We start from the raw sequence: 23,325 nt of genomic DNA, 5'->3' as shown, positions 1-23,325 counted from the left end.
ATCCAATTAATCCTCATAAATCAGTATTCATAAATAAACAGACCAAAACTAAACCGCAACGTTTCGAATGAAACAAATTAACTGATATCGTACATAAAGTCGTCACAAGCACATCTGTTGGTGACTTGCGAATCCACGGTTTTGAAGTTAAATTAGGGGCGGGGGGTGTGGAAAGATAAATGGAAAACGCTGTCAATATCCACATTTCATTAATGGCTCAAAAGTGTGTTTGCTTGGAATAAATAACGCCACTTTTTCTTGTACAGTCACCGTCTAATTTAAAAGTGAAAAGTTTGCCTCGAGTCGGCAACACGCGGAGTTGCGGTGTTCGCTGCGTGGAAAAGAAATTCCGTTCGTGATTTTCTTTGGTGCAAATTCATTTCGTGTAAGTGTAGGATGTGGAGACCTGCTGGGCGAGATGTTTTGATTGGAATACGATGTAAGCAATAGTAACACCTAAACTACAATAAAGTAAAATATAATTTGTAACTATAATATAATTCATAATTATCGTATAACTAATTTTATTGTAAAAATATTTAAGAGATTATGCAATATGTCTTCAAAGTACTAGATATTCAACATCACTTGTAAATACAGTAATCATTTATACATCTCTCAGCTTCCCACTATTCTAACTAATTCATTCATAAGATATAACGAAAAAAACAAAACGATACGAAAACAAAGAGTCGATAGCCGCAGTCCGCCATTACAAGTCTATAACTTTCATTAACCATAAATAAACAGTTTTGTTGCGGAGCGAGAAAAAGCAACTTTTCTACCTGTTTTTTTTTCTTTTTTCCATGAATAATAAACATCCAAGTAGACCGCTTTTGCTTTATTGATATCCTTTTAATGATAAAGTTAACGTAGTTGCTACTTAGGGCGATCTTGGAAGCGAGTACACAAGTGCTTATAACTTAATCATTACTCAGTAAATTCTAGAGTACACAGTTTACTTTAGTGAATTAATCCTTTGTAAATTTAATTGGTTTTAAGCTAAATACTTTCAAAACTGTAAACCATGTATAGAAACATGAACTTACCACATAGAATGACGTTAAACTATTAAATATAAACAGCTATAACTTTTTAAACAAAGCACACCGATAAGCCCCAAAACTACAATTCATTCCAAACAATGTTCACTTAAAACTGTATAAACCTTTAACGAACGTTTATTAAAAAAAACGCGTTCCTAACCCCAGTATTCATACACTATTAGATGGGAGGGTGCGAGTCGTGCCACGGCGTGCCAGCCTCTGAAAAACGCTTGTAATAACCTTTTGTTATTTAAAACGAGGAATTAAGAGCTATATACAGGGATTTCATTTAGCTGCGCCCGGTTGGGTGTAATTGGTGCGTTTACCCTACAGTCTACTCATTCTGTACTTGTGTATGACTGGTCTAAGTTATAAAAGGCATATATTAACAAATATACGAACGGGCACGGGCCTCTTCCATTACTGAGGTTACGCCTTTATCAATCACGCTGGCTAGTTTGGATTGGTAGACTTCGCATATCCTCAAAATTTTTATAGAGAACTTCTCAGGTATGCAGGTTTCGTCACGATGTTTTTGTTTATCAAGTAAGTGATAATTCGCAATGAATATACACATGACTAGAAGAGTCAGAGGTGCCCTTAGGTTATGAATCTTCGAGCCATCGTCTCCGAAGTCCGTTTCACTCTCAATTAGGCTGTGTTAATAATTATAATATGTTGAATATAGCAAAGGCGTACAGCATAAGAAGGAAGTTAATTTAGCCTCGGCAAATACATTGTTTGGATAGTTGCAAATTTATTCACGTGTATTAAAATTGAGGTTTCCTAAGTAATTCTTTAATCCCTCAGAAAAGATAAATCTACTATATCCTTATTTATTTAAAGACGATAAAATATTACGTTTTTTAAATATCTGCGCATTCGAAATTCTATTTATTTAAAATGTCCCAGTTGGGAATCAATTCCGGCACCTCGCGTCACAAGGCCTTGTGAGTTAATTGAGTAGTTAATATGCGAGTTGTGTGACTTATAAAGTAAGCTGCCTTGTTATCCCTCACCGTGAAGCGAAAGAGGTTATATTTAACTTCTAGATTTTAGTATTTTAGTTTTAAGGAAATTACGGCTTTAAGCGGCTTTTCGCCGCGAAACTAAATACGTAAAAAGTATAAGACGGACGGATATATAGAGCAGTAGTTTCTGTCAAGGACTCTTTAATACAAAAAAACTAACAGTACCTAACTATTGCAAAAATATAAAAAGAAGCAATAACGAGAATTAAGATAACGAATAAATTTAAAATAAGAATGCCATTTCGAAAAAAGAATATTTTTGGATTTTTAACATAATAGACAATTTCCCATTAAAGTGCTTCTTAAACTAGAAACTACAACACAAAAGACAACTGACAATAACAATATAACATTTCCACAACAATTCCCTTGGAATTTCGTGAACAGACAGAATTGTAGGGAATATCGTTCGTGTTACTCGATATGAAGAGAACGGTCGCCATTAGAATTTAGGTCACAATTTTAAAGTACTAGGAAATACTAGCTTCTAAGAAAGCTTGTGTTGTGTTAGTATAGTATATTGAAATATATAAAACAATGTGTATTTGGTAAGGATAAGGCGACTATAGTTTATTGAAGAACTAGTCAAAAAGCACCAGTGCATTTTTCTACTCAGTGTTAGCCCGGAGTTGAAATTTGTGCCCGGTATGGCGATAAGTTCGCCATCTATCGCATCATGGGACAGAATGACAGGCGAAAAGTGGTTGCACTTGTCACGCCTGTGCCTACCCCTTCGGGGGTAAAAGCTTTGTGGGTGTGGTACAATTATAATTGTTATGTGCTGAGTAGACTGTTTAAAACTGTCTACTATTTAGATTTTTGTACACCAAAGAGCAACTATCACCTAATTTGTTGTTAAAGCGATGATCAGTTTCAGAATTAATAAAAACACAATTCCTTATGGCTATTTATATTTGTATTGCAAAAGTTGAAACATCTACACAGCCCTTATTACTTCTGATCGATATAGGTCTTTTACCATATTTTTCTCAATCTCAAATTTTGTGTGAACCGTCTGCTGTCAAATAACGTCTTCTCGGTGACCTATTGCAAATCTAGAACCTTCTAATATAATTCCAAATCATCTGTCGATACTTCTCAGCCGTTAACCTAACAGAAGCGTCGCACTACCGTATAACAAAGCAATTAGCGGTCGGTCCATTGTTCAATTTGACTTATTAGAGCTTGCATGCATGGATAATTGGAGTTATTGGTGCAACGGCCGCTGCGGCACAATGCATCTTGTAATCTGTACGATGGTAATCTTGTAATTCTGTGGCCTTTGATGGATCGTTTATTGGGCTAGGGTCGGATGGAATCCTGGATTGGATCTTAATGATGTTACCTACGATCATTCGTGAAGAGGTGCATGTGGCGTTTCCTCGGATTGTCATCTTATTTATGTATATGTATAAGGACTATCTTCAACATTAAAATAAAACTATTTTACGAATATTACCGCGGTTTTTTACATTATTATTTTCTCCCAACGTGTCGAAGACTTTGCAGCCTTCGTGGTCACGGAGCGGACTAAAGTGATGGTCATCCGAAAAGTCAAACAATATTTACCTACATTTTACAATTATACAACTTTTTTAAATGTTAGCTGTTGGTGGTTTAACTACTTATATCTTTAAATTCCAATCCTAAGAAGTTGGTTTTTGGAGCCTATCTTTTTGATAGTTCTTTTTGATTGTCAAAATCTTTAAAATTTGATGTATGAATGCTCAAATTTCCTTGAACCTACGACATTTCGTCTTCAATGCCATCGCTCGTGCAAAGCTCTTTAGATTAACATGATTGTACATAATTCGCGGGACAAGGCCGTCAATCCCTTTGCTTACAATTAACATCGTTACACATACATAAGGACATGCATACGCTTACTGGCAAACCCCTATCCCAGAGGAATAGGCAGGGAGGTACAGCGCATTCAAATACTTGAATCATATTCTAGCAAATGTGAAAAGCTATAGTTTTCCACCATAGAATTATAAGAGTTGACATAAAACAGATATACCTTATACACTATTTAATCCAAATATTTTTTCCCGGGAAGGTTAAACAGATTATAGTAGCCCAAATTCAAGGACATTGAAGGTTTCCTCAATAAAGAATGTAACAGATGGCAGATTAACTTGTATAAATTAAGAATTCAACAGATTAACGCCTTTAAAGAGATAGATGCCCAATGTATCAGAACGAGAATCGAATGTACAGCAGTGCGTATCACTAACAAGATTACTCGGTTGGCTAGTCCGCCAGTCTGGACCGCCAATTAATATCATTACCAGTGAAGATGAATTGCTCATTGCAGGTTCATAGCTTAGTGGTAATTATCTTGTGAGACCACTTTGCAGCAGGTCGATTCCCGAAAACTCATATAGAGTTTAGGAACTGCTTGCCAATAGCAGTAAGATTTGTCAAATTGTAGTTCAAGAGTGATATCATATACAGTCAAATTACTGACGTGACGCTTGCAATAATTTTCTTCATTAATTTTAATAAAAATAAACTATTTTCTCGTCTGCTAGTCTTGTAATGATAGTAAGGAAGCCGAGAAATCAATGGTTATGTGAAGTTACACCAATTTGGTAACTAAAATATGTATCCATTTTCGAATGACCAATTACTCGGTATTGTCATGATGAACTAAGGCGAGCGTCTTATTGCACCAGAACCTATACGGCTTTACTGAATAAAAACTTGTATTCCCTTAAAATAATCGTAATTAACGAAACGACCAAATGAGCGAATGAAAATATCTTAAACCCGCAAAGTGGCCAGAAACCGTACAATAGTGCCGCGCAACAAACTACCGTAATTTATCGATCTATCGATGAATTATTAAATGCACAAGGCAGCGAGTGGATGGCGCTGCGCCGCGGCTCCTTATTTACTCGCGGTTCTATTTTTGAACTGTATCATAGTTTATGGAATTTGTAATGCATGCTGCGCCGCGCCATGACATTTTGCTTGTGTTCCGCGTGTTACAAATTAACAACCGTGATGTTTTTATTATCGATGTATCTGATTGTTTGTAGACATCCTTTGATATCTACAATGTGTCTATTGTTTCGTTGATATGTAATTTTTGTTTTGAATTGATTGAGGATAGTTTGAAGCTATTTTTAATGTTTTTATGCCACTCTGAAATATGTAAAAATCGTCTGTATTTAAAAGAATTTAAGAACTATACTAATTTTAGTTTTTTTTCTGAAGTCAAGGCCAATTACTAATAATAAATGTTTACTTAAGAAGCATTCAAACTGTTTTACAAATATGTGTTATTTGTTATAACCCAAAGAGATCGCCAAATGGCCTAGTGATTTTTTTACGTCAAAGAGAACATTATAATGACACAGTATACTCAATTATAACAAAGAAACATGGCATTACTGGAATTGCATCATAAATAACGCAACTAACAACTTCGTCAGAACAATTAAAAACTTTAAAATTTCTCCGTCAGTTGTCAACTGAATCGATACCGGGTCAATCAACTCAAAGAAATAGTTCTTTAGTTCAGTCGCGAGCTGTGAATATGTAACGCCTTGCAATATTCATATTTACTGGACTTTGTTGATGTGTGTTTGGTTCTCAGATATAAAGGACGAATTATAGGTATACTCGAACAGCGACCAGTGTACACGAGGTATTAAAACCCTCCATAGTGTCCCACGAAAGTGTATCGCGTTCCGGAATCATCCTGTGCATACCCGGTTTCAACAGGCCGGCATAATTGTGTCCACTGTCGAGGGGTAACATCTTTCGTCAGTGGACATTCTGTTGTAGCTCAGTCCATTTACCATCAGGCGCAGTGGCGGTAACTTTGCCGTTTCCATATTAAACAATACTGTACCTTTTTATAGGAAAAAGACGGCAAGCGAACTGACGGTCGGTTAGATGGTAAGTGATCAGCGGCTTCAACAAACATTCACCATAGCAGAGGAATTGAATGCGTAGCGCACCATTATTAAGAAAGTGGAGGATGGGAAAAGTAGGTCGGCGATTTGTTGCGGCTGAAGCAATATCATTAACTATAGGGAATGCAACAGCAAAGCTGCTTGACCCGGTTTCTGTAAAACCCCAGTCGAACTAGATCAGTTACTAACGCAATTCTTGACGGCCAAGTCGTATAATTAATATTATAGTCCGGCCTAGGATCAAAATAAAAACTCAAATACCAACGAGACGATTGAATCTAGACTATTTGATTTACTAGTGTTTTATGTTCACCGGATAATAAGCGGAGTAGGGCTGAAAGAATGTCGACCGCCAATCGACACAATTATGCCGGCCTGCTTAAACTAGATATACACAAGCCGAACCTGGAACGAAACACATACGTGGGCCCCTATGGCAGGTTTTACCATGGGAACGGTGGTCGCTACCCGGGTGGATACTAAATATAACCACCAGCAAAAATCTAACCACTGAATTCAAGACCACGCTCTCCCATTACGGGTTTTGTCCCTCATCCCTCATTAGGCGCCGGCATACTAAACAACAAAGAGCATAGTACATACAGATAGAATTCGTGTGTGACCTGTCAGGTACACCGCTCGTTCGGTGCTTGACATACTGGCATAGTACGCTGGGACATCGACTAAATGAGACCTTATGTACATTACTTCTAGGTCTTTTACTGACACTGCTTTTCATTAGTACACTTTATTTTTGGAACTTTTTTTTTTTTAATATTAACCCTATGTTATATTATCCTTTACTAAAATGAGGAAAGGAATAACTATTGACTTCAAAAGAATACCTTCGTTAGATTCGAACCGTGTACCTTATTATTCTTATCACGAAGGAGTGTATAGTCTATACAAGGCTTTAACTAAAAAACAATTATGTTTGTACACTATAATTCGCTCATTAAGCTGTAAATTAACCAATTATTTGGTAATTAATTTATATACGCCGCATGTACGAACCGATTTTGATATAACACATGTTCGTAGTTATTACATAGTTGTGCAACCAACCTATCTGAATTGAGTTTAATGACGTCACAGCCATTCTGAGCGAGTATTTACGGAATTTTTAATAACCAACAGAGGAAAATTGAAAGCTTCCGAGTAATTATTGATGTTTTTAGCTATTTGCCTGGAAATTTTACCGTACGGTTTTCAGAGAATCATTTATACGTATTATAAAACTAAGTCCCCTTTTCTGTCTGTTTGTATGTTATTGATTTTCTTAAAATCTACAGAACGGATTTTTATGATATTTGGTATGGAGATAGTTTAAGACCCTGGGAAGATATTAGGCTTTCTATTTCGAGAAAACTCTTTCACGCGGGTGAAACCGCGAGCAAAAGTTAGTATGATTATAATTAATCATTGTGAAATCCTTGGGGCTGTTGGGTGATATATTTTATTTTCTAGATTTATTTATTTATATTTTAATAATTACTATGAATAATTGCTGGTAATAGTATTTTATATCCGCCGTGATAGCGACCACCTTACAAGGTGTTAAAACCCGCCATACTGACCCACAAAAGGATTTTCGCGTTCCGGGATCAGCAGATTGTATAGAATGCATAGATACAAAATAATAGTAAATTAAAAACTTTTTTACAGATAAAACGTATTATCATATTAGAGAATATTTACAAGAATAATTATACGCGATACATTGTAACTGGTATACTGGTGGTGACTGCCTCGATGGAATAGTTGAACTGCATGCACGGTACGGCAACGCTGAGGTCCTGGTTTCGAATCCCAGGTCGGGCGAAGTTATATTTGGGTCTTTATGCTCAGTATCAACCCGGAGTCTGAAATTTGTGCCCGATATGGCGATAGGCTCGCCCCCCAGCACATCATGGGAACACACAGCCAACAGCAAGGGGGGCCCTGGTTGCGCCTCTGCATATCCATTCGGAGATGTATGTTATGTATAAAATACGCAACCTAATAATCTACCCATATTTGCAAAAAATAAATTCATTTAAAAAGTTTTTAAGTTAAAGTAATAAGTGGATATATAATCTTACTGCTGCCGTTTTCTCAATCTTACGTATGTAATACAAGAATTAAAACATAATTTAAAATAAAAACTATTTCTATACTAACAACAAAGCATATAACAAAACTAACATTATAAAACAATAGAGTTACCTATTAGAATGAACTAGAACAATTCTTTGTTTCATTCAATACGTTTGTCGACAAACTGCAACACTGCGTGTCGGCTCGAGGCGCAACGCGTCGACTATCGACTGCGGCGCGTCACTAGTCTCGTGTCAGAATTTCGCGAATGCATTATAGCCTTTTGTGGAAGTGGGGCAGTCGATGACCGCGCTCGTCACTGAATCCGCGTCTGTTGCGGACAGTGTTGTGAGGGACAGTAGGGTACTAAGGATATTGTGAATAATTTACTTTTTATCCAAGCAATCGTACTGTCTTAAACTTTCAGTGCTTTCTCTGACTCAAGCTTTTTTGCTCGGGTTTACTGATACCTTCAGGGAAACGTGATTCAGTCTCCCTGTTGTTCCCCGTGTACGAAAAACGTGTCCCCTAACACTTTGCTCGATGTTATAGACGTATGCATTGCTGCTTGTATCGTAGTAATTTATAAAAGCGATTATTTGTGAAAATGTTGGTATGTTAGTAAATGGAGTGATTTTGTACACATAGACCATGTTCTTGTTTACCATATGAGCTACTTTTATCTCGGTAATTTATTTTCGCAAGTTTTTGGTTTGATTTCTTAGATAAATGATATAAAATTAACATTAATGTCCTTCAAACCGGAATCGAATAGCTCTTATGTATTAATTTAGTAAGGGTTGATTTACAATGAAATATGTTTTTTTAGACCAATGGCATTTAAAAACATCGACATTTAAAAACTCAAGAACAAATAGTGTAAAACTAAAGAGTACAACCAAGTTACACTACAGAGTCGCGCACCTTTCAGAATTGCGATCTGCATCCGTGCTCGCAAATCCTGTACAAAGTCGCCTCACTGTTCCCGGGTGCACGGCGGTCGTTCTTTGTGATTTCGCGCACGAGTGTACCCCAACGCTAGCTTTCATTACATATTTTTTTTATTTTCACTACGACTGTACCGCTCGAGGTTTCAAGAGATTTCGTTTCGCGCACCACCGGCGGTGGATTTTCATTCGATTGTTTCGTTCTTTTTTCAGTCACTTTTGTATAAGTATGTACACAATTGTCGGGATATTTCTAGCTTATTATTGTTATAATTAACGTACGTTCATTTATTGAGGAGTGAATGGAGAATTTGTTCCGTGTATTGTAATGTTTTGAATTAAGAGTTGTAGGTGGAACGAAAATTAATTATAGTTCTATGGACTGCCACAGTTAATGAAATATGTTTATGCAAATGTTAGACGACCCCAGTGTTGCTCAACTCGGGGATAGAACTCAAGAACTCCCAGTCCATACTCTACATAGACCAAGAAGGTGAGAAGTATCGAAAATATCTCAAGCAGTAGAAAGAGTAAAAAAGATTTATTATTGGTACAATAACAGTATGTACTATAAAAGTAGAGAAAAACAAAATATATAAAGAAATCTAACACATTAATAGCCATTGTGCCAACAATGAGAATCCTCATTTAGCTCCTTGCTGCAGTATTAGCCTGACTGATACTTCAGCACTGATTTTCATCGAGGGACCCAGGACAATAACAATCTAAAGGACAAAATATACTTATATGACTTTTCGGATGACCAACATCTTAGACCCCGTGACCACGAAGGCTGCAAAATCTTCGAAACGTCGGGAGAAACTTATAACATGAAAACCACGGTCAAATCCAGAAAATAGTTCTATTTCAATGGACAATATATACTTATTTTTAGCTTTTCCCGGACTCGAATTGAATTGAATTTTTAAAATATAATAAGGTGTAAGTAAACGAGGCGGAACATTTTTTAGGCGTCAATTTAGAATATAAATAATTAGGGCCAATCGAGTTGTATCTTATCTTTGAAATTCAGGGACAAAGGTGCCTTAACGAGCTACTTGAGAAATGGAAGGGGACGTAATCAGATGTGTTATGGGGGGTTGGGCACCGAAATTATGATTAAAAAAAATATTTATGTATAAGAGTTATTGCTTTATTTTAATCGATTTTAGACTAAAATATATAATTTTATATGAAATTAAAACCAGCAGTGGTCAGCCCAAAGTAACAAGCAAAGATAAACAGTCAAATGCATAGATCACTGAGCATAGATCTGTGATGTTTAATTTTCATTTTTAATTGTCAAGAGCCCAAAAAAAATTGTGTGTTCCCAAACTTTAAAATCTCGAAAACCGGGATCATTTATCCCGATAGGCTCCATTTGCGCAACTACCTGTCCCCCATCCAGGGGACCGCGACCCCCCGCTTCACTCCTGTTTGTTATAAAAGTTTCAACGAGAAAGTGTTTCGGATGCGGGCGCCGCTGTTTAAATAACTGAGATTTAGTGTACCATCGATGGCAAATCTTTTAAAGGTTTTCACTGAAGATTATTAGATGCGGGCTTATATTCTCGTTACGACTAATTCGCACTTTTAATAAAATAATGACCTATTTCAAAATTGTTAATTTGTGGCAGTCGTCTGAAAACTAATTTCTGTTCGTTCTTTCCCTTTTTTTCATGCTATAGGTTTCATTTTTTACCTATCTGTAATAAGCTCAATTTTATAGCAACTTCAAAAAAAGGTAGCAAATAAAAATTAGTATTCCGACGACTGCCACAAATTAACAATTTTGAAATAGGTCATTATTTTATTAAGAGTGCGAATTGTTGAAGTCTTGAAAAATGTTCCTTTTAGCTATGCTCATTAGGTTTTCCAGCAGACTTAACACTACGATTACAACAATTAAATATTATAACTTATAGCCATAATCTATGCCCGAGTTAAGAAAGCTTAAGATTTTAATAAGATATTATGTTGTCAGTGGTAAATACTATGTGCATCTATTAGTATCATACGTAACAGGCGCTGTACCTTATTGTTTTATTGTATTAAATGATATAATATGTAGCGCTGTTGGTGTACTTTATAAGAAATAAACAAATAAAACTCAACATGTATATAATTTAATTTAAAAGTGATTTCAAGGGCAGCAAATTAAACAAACATAATATCGTAAAGTGATTGAGAAGCGTTCACGAAATAAGTCAATCTATGCCAGACTATGTAAATCTTGCAGAGAAATATATATGAGACGATAGTATGTGATATGCCTTATAGTATAGCAATTCCGAAAATCATTTATATATATAAAAATGAATTCCTATTTCCCTTGGTCACGCCATCACGCGTGAACGGCTGGACCGATTTCATTATTATTTTTTGGTTATGTTTGTTATTGTCAGAAGGTTCTTATGAAAGAAAAAATTCAAAAAAATGCGCGGAAAATTAGAAAATTTAAGAAAACTTAACGACAATATTAATTTTACATAACTGTCAGTGGTTTGAAATAACTGTCAGCGATCGACAGAATGCGCGCGTGCATACATAGTTAAGACAGGACAACGTTTGTCGGGTCAGATAGTATTGAATGAAAATGCGTGGCAGTGTATTGCAGATCATGGCTGTGATGAAGGGCTCATATAACAAGATTCTCGTCGGCTTCCCTTTATCTAGAATCGAATCCTAATAAATAATTTATAAAGAATATTATCTAATCTATTATCATTAGAACTATTTGCAGACCGTATGCGTGCATATGAATATCTATATGTAGTGTCGGGTTGGCTTTCGGAACAGTTCACCTTTCGCCACTGCTATCTAATATTAATTCCCAGTAATATTATATTATATACTGCATTGTGTAGTATACTGCTATCTGAAATTGTAATAACAAGGAACATGAATATGATATTTGACTACATATGGAAATCTGGATGTGTGTTAGATGTCTAATTATGTAATGATGTCATATTTCTTTGTTACTTCCGTCTGTACCCTAAAATTCTAGTTGATTATTGCGAACAAGAGTACATTTTTGTAGAAAATATGCAGCTTCTAATCTAAGTTTCGACTATGAAGCCAAGTTTGAGATCGTTTGTAACCGCCGCGAGAAAGAAACCCAATTTAGAACTTGTACACTGAGCATATTTGTATGCCTATAATTACAAGACTTGTATCTTATTGACGAGGTGATTCTACTTCACGAGCAAGTTACTCGCCTAACAAGCCACGACTGACCATAAACTTAGCATCCTACATGACGTCTCGCAAGTGAAGAATATTCCTTTTTATAAGAAATTATAAAATACCATCGAGGGAGCAACCAGCTCGTCATTGCATAAACGTTCTATTTTACTGAAAATAAGTTTCGAACGATTCCAGCACTAACAACACACTCGAAAACTAAAAGCCTTAACAACAAAGCCGGCAAAACTAAAACAATCCGCAATACCATAAGAAAAAGGCCCTTCGAAGTAAATGCTTTCAAGAATTCTTTGTTTGCCGGATGGAAAACGAAAGACCAATAGAAAATACAGTTTATAGATAGTGCGGGCGCCTGCGAGTGTCGTTCCACTGTGGGAAACTTGTGCTGTACACTGACGGATAGGGATGAGACAATACTCCCTCGTTAGTCGATCGATTTAAAATTGTCATTCGGAAAAAATAGTTTCGTTTAGTGGTCGTTTTTTGTTCATTGAATAGCCAACAAATTTATCTATCTTTAGTATGCCAGTATCTTTGAATTACTGTAGTGTTTAATGTATTTATCTTTGGTATGCCTCTTGGTACCACTGGATTGTTTATTTGCCCGCTAAGCAGAATTAGTGAGCTCCATTTTGGGAATATTGTAGTTTGTGTTTTGCGTTATAGGGCTTAACAGCTAATATTTAAAAGCAATGCTATGCCAGTGCTACAATATATGCAATATTGCAGCGTTGATTTTCAATAAGAAGCTTGGGATCAAACCAAATGATTAGTGTATTTCTATTTTCTTTAAACCCCCATATTTTAGACGACGGTGACCATTTACCATTCAATGGTTTTACCTTCCACAATATTTATGTTTCCGCGACATTTTAGAAGGCATCCCTGATAATTTTCTATAATTTGACAAATCGATATCTATAATTAATTATTATTAATTTAGATCGATTATATACCCATCTCTACCAACACAGGTCGCTACGTCATGCCGCAGCTCGGATTCGCTCCCCATTACTTTGGATTAGCAATTGTTTGCTATCAAGTTAATTTCTATCGCCGACGCTTATGGAGCCACAGTTGCGATACTGAATGTGGTTAAACTGTATTGTTTTTTATTGGTTCTTTTAATGAAAGCTTGTGGACTGTACTAGGAGACTTTGTAGGTTTTAAAAAATCATTAAGTAAAGGATACTAATAATAATTTGTGATAGAGTTTTTTGTATGCTAGAGTTCATCTAGGCACCACAGTTTTGTCAATTTATACCATATTGCAGCAGTATGCTGATATTAGAAGGATATTGTAGCGAATATAAGCATTTAGGATTGTGAGCCTTAACACCTTATACTTAGGATGGCGAGAGTTTTCTATCTAACAATGGAGCACAACCAATTCCTTCGCGTTTGTCTCCACAATTCTCACCTGGTAGTAACAGCCAGGGTGTCCATATTTAATCTGCACGGTATAGGTTTAATGTGCGGCGTACGTATGCATAATTCAGTCGGTAGAGACAGGGGAGGCCAGGGGAGGGGGCAACTTGGCGCGCTATTCGGAGCCTGTTCCGCGACTGTTCCGCATAATACGCTCCCTGACATATGTTGCTGGAAATGTTGGCTGTTTGCGGCCAATGTTTGTTTGGATTTTTTTAAGGTAATAGGCGTTGTTAACTATAATAGACATTGACTCCTTACCACTAGTCTAGCTTTTTTACCGGATTTGTTTATGGGCCTCTCTTTCTTTTACCACACACTCACGCCTTTAGTCCTCGAAGGGGTAGACAGGGGCGCAACTGGTTCACCTATTCATGCTGTGCTTATTCCGTCCCATGATGTGATACTGAGAAATCCAATATCACTTTGCCCGACTCGGGAATCGAACCCTAGACACCACCACTGCTGTCGTACCGTAATACAACTACGCCTTCCAGGCGTTCCTTTCCGATCTTTCTATAAAAATAATATTGACAGACAAAGTATTTCTTACATTCCAACTTTCAATTTTATTATAATGTTCCTCTTTTATATGTACCTAAAAGCTTTCGGACAGCTATTAACATTAAGTATGGTTGATAGCCTTGAAGATGGGCTTCAAGTCTAGATAGGTCCAAGGTCACTTTAGTCTAGGCTTTTAGGGTATTAGAAAGACGGCTTCCGAGTAAGCTAAAAGAGGATTATGGGTAGTTATTCGAGTATTCTTAGGGTCGCTCATTAATTTAGTAATTGATGGTTGTATGTTTGAGCAGTGTAAGGTTCGTATATTATCTATATTTGGTTTTTATATCAATAACTTAAAAAAACGTGGTTTGATCAGTAAAAAATGTACTATACACGTGGTAGAAAGGCATATCGCGTCTTGAGGTCGGAAGTTATTCACCCAATAATGCAAGCCGACATAACTCTAGCGAGCAGCGACGATTCATTGAGGCAATGAAACCTCGTTGATTGTAAATAACCTAACCTAACTTAAAACGCTGTAGTTGAGGGAACGAACACTTTGACCGTCAATTAGGTCTGCGACGTAATTAAAACCCATCAAAGCCAGTGCAAAAATATTAGGATATTAGATTTGGATGCTACATTCCAAAAAAACTCTTAAAAATCTATATTTCTTATCTTTAATCAAGTCCAAGAACCGGGACATTCCCTAAGGACACGTCCAACGTATCTAATAAAAAGTATTCAGTTTTTTCAATTTGCCTCGATGACCCCCGGGGGCCATAAATCCTTGGCCCCGTGACCCCCGGATGAATGCAGTCCACGTATTAATCCGCACGTCATACAAAATGCAGCGCGTTCCGTCTCCGACGTCACGAGACGTCAGGGGAAATTTGATTAAATGGAAATATAAAATTAATGGTTCAGCCGCCGTTGTACGTGTATGGGATTTTTACTTAGTAAAATTAATAAGGGCGAAAATATTGTGATATGGGCTCATATGTTTTTGTCTATTAAACTGAAAACATACAAATACGGATTATGGTAGTAAATTATTTTTAAACTATAACTAAACTTGAATAGTTTGTGTATAATAATCATATTAAGCAAAGCGTTTGAAATTGAAATTTGTAGAGGTAGGACTTTTATATGTGAGAGTCCGTCTGGGTATGTACCACTGCAAGTCTATTCCTACTGCCAAGCAGCAGTGTGTAGTTACTGTTGTGATCCGGTTTGAAGGACATTATAGCCAGTGTATCTACTGGACAAAATAAAACTTAAAATCTCATGTCTCAGGATGGCGAGCGCAGTAGAATACCAAGCAATACTTTGTGTTTATGGGCGGTCGTATCGCTTACCATCCGGCGAACAGCAAGCTCGTCTCAAAGCAATAAAAAAGAAGAAATCCTAAAATATACAAACCAATTACAACAAATTCCAAGCATCACAAACATAAAATAAAAAATACATTTTAATTATTATAATCAATAATCAGCGCGCGTTAATTCGCCGACATTACCGAACAGCCGCAGCCGCGCGGTAACTTAATTTGTATAATGTATGCCATACATTAGAATCGTTGTTAACGTTTCACTATAAACCTTGAGTCTACACTCGCCGAGTTTGTCGGCCAAATGTCAACAATGAGGAGAGACTGATTCGCCACGAGCGGTGCTAATATTTGAAAAGTGTTTTGTTTTAGATGGAAATTATGCTTGGGATAGCGTGATGGTTATCTGTGTTCTGTTGTTGCTGTTTTTCTTTAGATGATTGTAGATTAAAGGGATTTTAATGTAAATTTGGGATTAATAATATCAGTCATGTATTATACACTGTCCTACTGCTGGCAGACTTCACACACCCTCAAAATTCCTATTGAGAATTTCTTAGATATACAAGATTCCTTATAATGTTTTCCGCTACCGTTGAATCAAACTATAATTTACAAAGAATACACATATAATTATTTAGAAGAGACAGAGTTGTGTGCCCTTGGGTTTTGAACCGGCGAATATTCATCTCGGTACTCTGTTCCACATCCAACTAGGATATCGCCGCTTCTATTGAATGTTGCATTGCTTGGTCTTATTTATACAATGAATTATATATATTATTATTTATCATTAATGTAGTGAAACTAAGCTTCTTGTCTTTATGCGTACTCGAAGATTTTAATTTAAACTTCGAATAGAACGTTTGAAGTCAGCCAACGCGGCCCATTCGTCGGCGCTGAGTCTCGCTGCGCGGACGTCTGCTATTTATTTTATTAATAAATATGTTAATATCTGAGGTAAGTAGCGCCGGCTGCATTATTCATCGCCCGGTGGCTCAGTTGACACAGCCGCGGATCGTCATGCAAATCCAATCCGGTGAGATGTGATATTATCATAATTGTAACGTTTTTGTTTCTATACTCAGGTATATCTTAACTCAGGTTAATACAGAGTTTGGTGACACTTTTAGTTTGGTAACGTCATGTTATTTGCAATTCAGATCGTGGGAAAAGGCGTGCGGATTCGCGAGTCGGGGCCGGACCGCGTGGGATGGCGCGCGTCATTTTTACGCGATTTAAGTATTCTGTAATATAAAGTATTCTTATATGTTTAAATACTGCTTGGACATTTATTTATAGTTTTTGAAATTGTTTACTATGTAATAGTAAGATATTTATATTTAAACGATGAATATACAATTATTAGCTGTATTAAAAGCCTGTATGCGAAGGGCGCTAGAGTTCCACGAATCAACAAATTGCTGGTTCATTGAAAGTCAAATGAATAATTTATAACAAAAATGTTCGAAACTCTAATAAAATATCTGTTAATAAATATAACGCAATATATTTTTACGCTCGCAATACAGATTATATTTTCCTTTGTAAAGTTGCAGATTTGGACTTACTCGGTGTTAGAACTTCGGTGACGATTTGCAATTCAGATGGCGGGACGCGGCGGGCCGAGCCGGATCCGTGACGTCGCCGCGCGGATTTGTTTGAAAAATACACAGGAGCCCGAGTCTTTTTCGTCTTTCAAGCTTTTTAACGTAACGACAAATTGAATAATGTTGTAAATGTAGGGAGTTGCGTCAACTTCGCCACGGAAGTTACGTTAAGCCGAACGGGACGGACAGAAGTTTTTGTATGTATATCAAATGTAGAATATAAATTAATTCAACGGGAATGTAATTTGAATTTACTTTGCAGTTCTGTGTCCGTTGGTAATGTTGGTTTTTGGATATCGTATTGCTACAGACATTGTTTAAGGAGATCTTTGTGTATTATAAAGGTTTGTTTAACTCATATACATCATAATTACTTAAATGTTTTCTTCGCAAAACTGTGTTTGGTCTGTTGCGTTGCAGTTAAAAGAACATTGTAGCCAACGTACTGGGTGACGAATGTTGTGTAGCATTATGTTCTAGGACCTGAATGCTATAGGTTCTTTGTATGCCTCATTGGCGCAGTGGTTTTACGGTACGGCTGGTATGCTGAAGTCTCTGGTTTAATCTCCAGTTCGGGCAAAGTGATATTGGGTTTCTCTACTCAGTATCAGCCCGGAGTCTGGACCTTGTTCCCGATATGACGATAGGTTCGCTCCTATCACGTCATGGGACGGAACAAACTTGGCGTAAGGTGCGTACCTAGGTCGCGCCTCTGTATACGCCTTCGGGGATAAGTGCGTAATGGGTCTTTGATTAAGTATAACTATTAAAAACAATCAATCCAAAATTGATTATAAACATTTCGGAACACGCATCGGGAGCGATACGCAAGACATCGAGAGCGAAATCGACATTACATCGAGCGCTCATAAAAACCGAATTTCCCACTAATTCGCACTTTAAAGCGAAACCGGCGTTTAACTGCGAGTCAAACGTTTGCCGATATTATGGCACTTTTTATCTAAAGGCAGTTAAAGTTTCGCCGTAAATGCGAAGGTATTTTGAGCCCCCGAACAGTTTATACGACATTTATTGAGACGTATTACGCTGTTTAAGGGCTTATAGATTGTAGGGTTGTTGTAGTTCTCGAAGGTTTTTTGCTAATAAGAATTCATGGAGTTAAAATGTATATCCTAGGAAAGTATGAGAATCAGTATATGTATTTTTTATCGCATAGACTGGGTAATAAGTAGGTCATCTGTTATAGAGTTCAATATCCCTTAACAGCTTCCCGAAAAAGAGCAAGAATAAAATATATTTTATAAGTGCATTGAAAAAAAGATAATATTTCGCACCGTGGAAAACCGCGAACCTAAAATAGGATGCCACGTATTTTCCAATCATCGCTCGTTGCCGACTAGTGACGGGGAATTGTTTTATCGATATCGAAAAGTATCGATGTGTTATTAAATGGTTTAAAAATTGGTACTGAAACGTGCACGACAGAATACTTAACATAGATGCATGTCTGTATTACTTTGACTCAAAAATCGCCAACTGTCAAGCGCAAAACTCGGCTGTCTGAAGGATTTCCTTTGCAAGAAAACTATTCTTCATTCTAGAGTAAAGTTATTTTGTAAGCGGCAAAAGTATGTCACATTGCTTTATGAAATTGCTGCGATTTAGCACTTATGTTGACCATTGCAACTGATGGTACATGATAAAAATAGCTCGCTATTTCCGCGCTTGAATTCTTGTAGCTATGTACCCGATTGCATTTTCCATTATTTACATTTCTTAACTAAAATTTAAATTACTTAAGGATATCTAAGTTGACACTTAAAGTTACAAAGCATAACAAAATATGTCATAAATGCTAGAAGTGCACATGACTGGCCAAAATCAATACGAAACAAATATTTTTGTTGTGACACCGTGGGAAGTTGGGAGACAATGGAAGAACGCACCACTCCGCCCCCGGCCGGATCTACTTTACTATAACTTTCGGATTTGCGATGCTCGCATTGAAATTGTATAAATTTTATTCTTCAAACTTGTTGAAAGCGGACATTTTGAAAAATAGTTATTTATTACGTTTTGTGTAAAGTTGTGTTGGTTTTAAACTTATTATTTAATATCCAATATTTATGTCAGAATGTGATTATGTATAATGACAGTATTATCGTTTTAAACTGATCAAATATCTCGACAAGTAAAGAGGTCGCATACCTACTTTATGTTACTGTTAATTAAACCGAGAGACGACTGAATTAAAGAATGATTCGGTTACGATACTTTATTCAATACTGCTTACATACTTACTTATATTATAATTATTCTCCACACTATAATCGAATTAATAAAACAAACATTTTAAATCACGCAATCAGCTACACTGACCTACAAACGAATCAAACCAAAGAATATAAAAAACGCCAGCATCCACAAATATTTCAACATGCCAAAACTTGTCAATGAAAAACATCGCAAAAGGGCCTTCATTTGGTGAAAACCGTTTGATTGAGAACACCCTACGGCTGCCAATCAGGGCGTAGGGCGCACCGCGGGTCGCTTATTTCCGTTCCGAAGCTCGGCATTTTTTCGCTGACACAGACAAACTCGCTGCATTCATCACGGCGGAGTCGATGTGCTGGATTGAATGTCGATGTGTTTACTTTATGCGATTTGAGGGTGGATGAGGGTAGTTTTAGATATGTAAAATTGCATGTAGTTTTCTTAAAAAAAAATTGAATACTAAAATTTACTGAGTTATTTTTCGACAAACCTTTGACTTTAGTATAGATTATTGTTAATTTTTATGATTGACATAAGGAAATCATCTTTACTATGATTGACTGCCATTAAAGCATAATTAAAACATTTACTATCTATATACATAGTTTAAGTATATTTATCGACAGAAAAATTAGAATTAAAAACAATTGGTAAGTCGTAGGTATTGCACTTATCTCGTCAATTTATGTTATTACATGTGAAGTATAATCCAATATTTAATTATCGATACCCCTCTATCGATATCGACTTTATCGATAGCCGTCACATCTATCGACACGGTGTACAGCGAGATGTTTTAGAAAATGAGAGACGAAACACGGCGCAGCGCGAGTCTGTGTCGTACAGGCCTGACGCTGCGACAGGGGTTCAGGTAGGCCTGAAGTTTCTAACCTGATGAACTGAGATTACGGTTTCGGGTTTGGCTTCTGCATCTCGATATCATTTTACGATGGGAAGTGGACTTCTTGACGAACATCATCTCGGTGGTCATCAGGCGAGCAGGTTTTGGGTGTAATTTTTTTGTCTAGTCTATAATCCGTTAGCGTTAAATAGTGAGTATTAATCCAAGATTTTTTTAATAAAGGTTTTTGTGTAAGTAATTAATATTTTATAAATATTATCTAAATTATTTAAAAGAAACTTTTTAATTAATGATAGTGCTAATCTTCGCTCTTTTTTATAATAGCTTAGGATAATATTTAACTAGGAGTTATTCTAGGAATAATCTCTGAAAGAGGTCACCTCGCTTTATTCTCAACATTCTCGGAAAATATAATAACATTGTTACAGTGATCTGTTGTCCATTAACAAAAGCAATTAATTAACTAAAGTTGTTATGATGCGAAAAAAATTGTAAAAATTAAAACTCAACTGTAATAATACAGACTAAAGGTGCAAAACAAAATAACATCATAAGTATAAAGGCTCCATAACAGCGCAATTATAGCTAGGAATAATGATATGCAACTATTGCTAGCAATGGCTATGATAAGGCAAGTTTTGCCTGCGTTTAAAAGCATTTACCCCTTGGCTTAAATAATAATGGTATACGATCTATTTACCTAAAGAATAATGGTATCGATTGATTGAATGTCACGACGAGTTTGCCGTTTGCCTGATGGTAAGCAAAATAGCCGACCATAAACAGTAGAAACACCATCCAACACTTGAATTACACAGGATTGTTTGAAATGAAATGATTTATTTGAATCTGTAAAATGTTATACATTATTTAGATTCCGTCAATATTAACTCTACCACCAGTTCGGAAAGCAGTTTTCACCAGAGAAGAACGAGCAAGAAACTCTGGTGTTGCTCTTTTCAATCAGTTTAGGGTAAATCAGTTTTCAATCAGTTTGGTATTCCACTGCGCTCGCCATCCTGAGACATGAGATGTTAAGTCTTATTATGACCAGTAATTACACTGGCTTCAATGTCCTTCAATCCGGAACACAACAGTGACTACACTCTGGCGGCAGAAATAGACATTGCGGTGGTACCTACCCGGGCGGACTCTCACATATGATAGACCTACTACCAGTAAAGTAAAGAATAAGCCTAGGGTATTATATAGCAATACACGTTTTAATGTCTGTCTCTTATTGGATTGGCATCATCAAACAACAGTAAATTGCGAGTTAAGGTTAGATAACCAGATCGAAGTCCTCAGTTTTATAGCCTGTCAGTCCCATACTTGTGAAATACTAATTACAATCTTTTGAAAAACACCCCCTTTACAACCTATTAAACATATCAAAAACCTCCAAATCGTATTAACCAGGTGTTGCCAATCTCCCACGAAATAATTAACAAACAACATTTACCTGTAAACACTCGCAATTATCAATTCAAATTCTAAAATAACCGACCAAATTCAAAAGACTTAATCCAACCGTGGAAACCCTGACAAGTCGCTTCAAGAACGTTTTTGTACAATCAAAGTTTTAATTGGTAGATTAATACCCAGACGAGTGCGCTCGATTCTTTAGAACGTTAATAACCATATAGCTTTTGTGGAAACATACGGGCGGGGAGTCGCGGCGGGGACGGCGCGTTTCACGTTTCAGTTAGTAAAGACGTTTATTGAGAGTAAAGATTTAAGGATATGAAATGGATAATAAAAATTATATTAAGTTGAATTCGATTGCGTTTCAGACTAACGTGTATGAATTTAGAGGAAACAATTAACACCATACTTAAAGAAGAAAACAAAATATGATTTAGAGCATGTTTCAAATCTTTTAATATCTTGAGATGTTTTATTTTAGTTCATCATTTGAAGCAGCTAGAAGTTATGCATTTAAAACAGTTTTCTTCTTTGTAGAGACAATTTTATCGGCTTTGGCTTGGTTTAAACACTGGGTCTAACTTTAGTTATAATGGCGGTACTCGGTAAATTTGTAACTACCGTGCTAAAATTACCTTAAATTGCGTTAACAAAGATAAGTACAAAATTTAAATTCGTATTAGACGTCCGTGTGTCCCACACCTTATGTTTCCTCGAAAACTTCAAGTGAAAACCGTTTAACGAGATTACTTTTGGTTTTGTGCAAATATTATGGGACTGATTGAGTTGAAAACTTCATAATTACGCATCTCGGCTCGCGGCGGCTCGGCGGCGCGGCGCGTCACGACATTACGTATTTGCGAATATGCTCTCGTGTGTTGACGAGCTTATCGCTTGTTAATGCTAATTATTTGGAATAAGGAATAGGATTATAGTACGTTTGTACCCTATTACATGATTTAGCATAGCCGGAACATACATGTGTTAGACATCTACCTACACCTTAAGGGAAAAGGCGTGATGCATTAAAAATGACAGTTTAATTGCTAAGTGTAGTATTTAAACTCGAATATAGAGTTTCCTCGTCTAAGTATGCAGTATAACCAATCGCAACAACTAAGTAAATATTTATGTGTTAAATATTTTTTTGTCATCAAACTACCCGATATTGGCCTCAACTTCAGCACTATACAATAACAAACTTAAGACCACCTTCCAACATAGAAACACAGTATCATCTTAAACAAACATCTAATATAACCGGTTATAATTAACATGCCCGGGTCTCCAGATAATATCTCGCAATGTCTACAACGGTGGCCGGGTTGCGAATACTCCTGGAGCTATTTGGAAACCGCATTACCAGGGTTTTACACGTGTAAAAAGGTTTCGGCCGATTCCCGGTTAATCTTACGAAGGTAATTTTCAGGTGTAGTGGTGTGCACTAGGCTATTTGTGTTGTAAAAACGTGATCCGGGTTCGATATCCGGGTAGGTTTTTAACATAACTGCGCGTGATCAGTGGAAATATTGCATGTGAAATGAAAATCGGATCGGTACAACTTATATAAAAATGAGGGTCACCAGTTTTGTTGCTACTAGATCGGGGTGACGAATATATGAGTTAATTGTTATTGTATAGTTTCTAGTCTCAAATTTAACAAATATTAAGGTACTGACGCGAATGAAATCAGAGATA

The 23,325-nt window shown here is 36.5% G+C and overlaps 1 protein-coding gene across 1 annotated transcript in view; it reads right to left on the bottom strand.

Annotated features, from left to right (window-relative positions):
* The window catches only part of LOC115452539 (teneurin-m), a 276,231-nt gene that overhangs the window by 88,927 nt on the left and 163,979 nt on the right, over positions 1–23,325 (bottom strand).

The sequence above is a fragment of the Manduca sexta genome, chromosome 22 (assembly GCF_014839805.1).
Source record: "Manduca sexta isolate Smith_Timp_Sample1 chromosome 22, JHU_Msex_v1.0, whole genome shotgun sequence".
Lineage (NCBI taxonomy): Eukaryota > Metazoa > Arthropoda > Insecta > Lepidoptera > Sphingidae > Manduca > Manduca sexta.
This window is presented reverse-complemented; position numbering and strand designations above follow the sequence as displayed.